The 4,054-nt window shown below is 41.1% G+C and overlaps 1 pseudogene; it reads left to right on the top strand.

The window, feature by feature from the left end:
- The first annotated feature begins 407 nt into the window (after positions 1-407).
- On the top strand, positions 408-2,425 carry LOC101447817 (protein TMEPAI pseudogene; annotated as a pseudogene).
- The last annotated feature ends 1,629 nt before the right edge of the window (positions 2,426-4,054 follow it).

Below are 4,054 nucleotides of genomic sequence, written 5' to 3'. Positions count from 1 at the left end.
GAAAAAATAAATAAAACAGAGAATTTGGACAGAGATTTGCACTATGACAAAACATAATCATACAGAAATTCTGAAAAAAATACAATAACTAAAATAAAGCATCACACTCTATTTTCCATGAGAAAGATCATGTCAGAGTTTTCTGAAATGAAAGAAAATGACAAGTTATTTCTTCAGCTTGACTTATTTCATTTTTAATTGAAAGCTATAATATATAATTTTGCAAAATGTCATTTAAAGAACTAATTTCCAAGTTTCTCATAGGAAATGGATTAACAGAAGATGTTAGTTTTTAGATGATTCAGGCCCAGCTAAAATAACCGAGAATTCAAATTTTTGTTCTTCAAGTCTAGAAAATAAAATAAACTCTCAATTAAATAGAACACTCAACTTTCAACACTAAGGTTATGGAAATTTTGGAAGAACAAGAATTCAGAGTGGTAAAGTTTAGGAAGTCCTACGAATTTTAGGTTAAACATTCCTCTGAGGAGTTCAGGATAAAATAAAAAAGACTTTTTAAATTATTTTCAAAGACATTGTGGTAGGTTGAATCATGTTCCAATAAAGATACATCAAGTCTTAAGCCCAGGTGCAGTGGGTTTGAACTAATTTGTATATAGGATGTTTGAAGATTCTATTAAAATAAGGCCAAATCAAATCAGGTGGAACTTAATCGTGGTCCTTGTAATAGTGGAGTCCCTAGAAGCAAAGGAAATTTGGACATGGTAGTATAAACCCCAGAGAAAACAGAAAGAGACAGACTGCCATGTGACTCGGGCAGACTGACTGCCAGAAATCCACCACCAGTAAGCTACACAGTTGGGAGAAGGCATGGTTTAACCATACCTTGATTTTGGACTCTAACCGCCAAATCTGTGAACCAATAAATTCATGTTGTATAAAGCAAGCTGTTTATGGTATTTGTCACAGCAACCTAGCAAACTAAGAGATATTCCTAATTACTGCCTTTCAAATTTGTAAAACATAAATTTTTAAACCTTATCACAAGTATCCTCTCATGAAATGTCTTTTATTTATCTTCCCTCAGAAATGTGAGAAACCAAAAAGAAACTTGCCTAAAGATATATCCTATTTATCAATCCCTTGTCATAATCTGGTCATAAGGGGAACTCAGAAAAAGCTTAGCAAGAATTAGTCAGCTCCATGAAATTCATAGCATATTTGTTCTAAAGAAACACAGATCTTCACTTACAAGGTGTTGATTCCGCCAATGTATTGCTTTGGTTTTGGTTTTTGTTCTAAAGTAGTACAGTGAAGATTTTTTAAACAGGTGAATTAGCTAAAAACTTGTTGCATAAGGAATAAAATATAGCCATTTATAAAACTCCTATTTTCATTAACTCAGTCCAAAAACTAACCCAGTCCGAAATGGTGTTAAGTGCCATTTGAAAGATCAGTTTTTATTAGTAAAATTCCTCTTATTTCAGAATTCTTATGATAGTACAGTAATAACGGACATTAGTGCTGGGGAGATCATAATATGCTCCGTGGTCATCTCCCAGCCTCGGCTTACCTCCCTTCGAAACCCGTTTGCACACAGATGCTTCAATAGGTTTCCATTTCAGAGTCCCGGGGCAGGCATTAGGACTCAACTGGGAAAAACACGCAATCCAGAAATGGAATGGTCAGTGGGCGGGGTCTCGTAGGGCGGCAGACCAGGCAGGCGGAAGTCTCCTGCGAAATCAGCGGAGCTGGAGTTTGTGCAGATTCTGGCGCAAGTGGTGGTGACGGTGATCACGTGCTGCTGCACACTACAAGCTATGGGCCCGCGTTCTCATCAGCCGACACAGCCAGAGCAGGCAGCGAGGAGAAATCCTCTCCACAGGAAGACACACTCAAACAGCACAGCGTCGGGCAACAGGATCCCAGAGCCGCAGGCCTATGCCCCGCCAGACCACCGATCTCCTGGCCTGCCCGCGCTTCACGCGGCGAGACTGCTTCCAGCCCGCGTACCCGTATTTGCAGCACTAGCTCGACTTGCCCACCCCAGCCCACATCTCGCTGTCCCACGGTGAAAAGCCCTGGCCTTACCAGGACCCCTGCATGTTCCAGCTGCGGGACCAGGAGCAGCAGCTGGAGGTGAACCCGGAGTCCATGCGGGCACCCCCCGCAGAACCATCCTCGACAGTGCCGTTTTGGGGGGGCCCCCTGTTCCCACAGAGGTAACTCGGGCATCAGCGCCACATGCTACAGCAGCAGCGCATGCATGGAGGGGCCCCCACCTACAGCAAGGTCGTCCAGCACTACCCGGGGTCCTCCACCTTCCAGCACCAGCCGAGCAAACAGGCCGCCCTCCTTGTGGAGGGGACGTGTCCCCCCAGCCCCCCACGCACACATCTCCAATCTGGAGAGCACAACTGTATGGAGCAAAGAAAAGGAGAAGCAGAAAGGACATCCTCTCTAGGAAGCCACAGGAGGGCCCCGGGCTGGGGCAGCGATAAAAAGGCGAAAAACACTGCGTAGTTTTTCGAAGAGAGAGAACAGGGATGACGCACACTGCAGCACATAACCATCGTTTCCCACCTATCTGTGTATAAATATTTACATGTTATGTCTTGTCTGAATGCACAAGCTAAGAAAGCTTGCAAAAACCCACGTCTCTTTGTTGAGCTGTGTCTTGAAGGCATAAGAGGAAAAAATCTAGATTAGTCTTTCGTTTCTAGTTGAGTGGCGGGCGTGAATATTTATTTTGTTTATGATTATTTCACTGAACTTTGAAGACATATTATTGCAAAACCTTTGAAGATCTGCAATAATATATATTTTGTAATATATATAAAATAAAAGAAACTACGTGCAAGGGCAGGAGTATTTTTGTATTAGAAGAGGCCTTTTCTTTAAAGAGTTGTTTTCTGAACTAGAAGAGAAAAAATTGCAGTTTGTGAGTGCCAACTCAGTGTTTTTTACCTTGTTAAAAAAAGATTACAATGCAGGAATTTAGAATTATTTCTATAAATGTTGAGATTTTGCACTATTTTTTAAATATAAATGGGTCAGTCCTTATTTGACAGAAATTACTATCGTGTCGAGATTTTAAGGGTGAAATGTAAGGATTTCAGAGGAGACGTTAAGCAGAGGGCTGAGCCTATGGTAGCAGGAATGAAGCCCCTTCACAGCCAGCGTTCTGAGGCCCGCTTTCCCTGCCAACGGATGCTTTGGTTTGATAGATTATTACTATGTCATACATTCCCTACCGAAGGGGACATACTCCCTCCACCCCACTGGACCAAAGTGATTCAAACAAACAAAACTCCTAGAAGACTTTGGATCTCAAATGAAATTCAAAAGTTACTCCAGAAACACCGAGTTCCAGGTGCTGGTTATGCCTTTTCCGAAATGAAAAAAAAAAAAAAAAAAACTATTCTGTAAAGGAAAAAGAAAAAGAAAAATGGAATACCTTGAGCCATACCTTGAACCTTAAACCAAGATCAAGCAGGCGCGGCTGCCTCTCATCGCAGGAATTCTGTACAAACATTGCTTGATATGTGTTTTTGACTCAGCGGCAGGCCTTCTTCCTGCTGGGGTGTATAAAAATCCACCACTTGGGCAATACAGAATCTCTCATCTCCAGTGCTAAGTGGGGCATGAGGAGCCGCCCTCCACCTGCCCTGACCCATGTACTTGGCCTCCCGAGAGAACAACCTCAGTGGGATCTCTTCTCCTGCTCTCTGGACCCTTTTTGCTATGTAAGTAATGAAGTGGTTATTTGCTGAAAATTTCCCTTGTCCCTGAGCCTCTGTTCCCATTATGACCATGTAATAATAACTTGCTTCACAATTAGTTGCTGTAATTATCACATATAAAATTATTGGTGCCCAAATAAAAAGAAAAAATATTAATCAAAATACCCCCTCCTGGTTAAGGGACATATTGATTTAGTAATATTTTGTGTGATTATAGTTAACCACATTCTGTGGGGTGTTAGAATATATTTGACTTGAAAGAAAATTGTTTAAGATATCACATTAATCAAATTAAAATAAAATCTAAAGCCATTTAAAAAATAATAATGAAAGTAAACTAGTAAAATATG

Source organism: Dasypus novemcinctus, chromosome 1, assembly GCF_030445035.2.
Source record: "Dasypus novemcinctus isolate mDasNov1 chromosome 1, mDasNov1.1.hap2, whole genome shotgun sequence".
NCBI lineage: Eukaryota > Metazoa > Chordata > Mammalia > Cingulata > Dasypodidae > Dasypus > Dasypus novemcinctus.
This window is presented reverse-complemented; position numbering and strand designations above follow the sequence as displayed.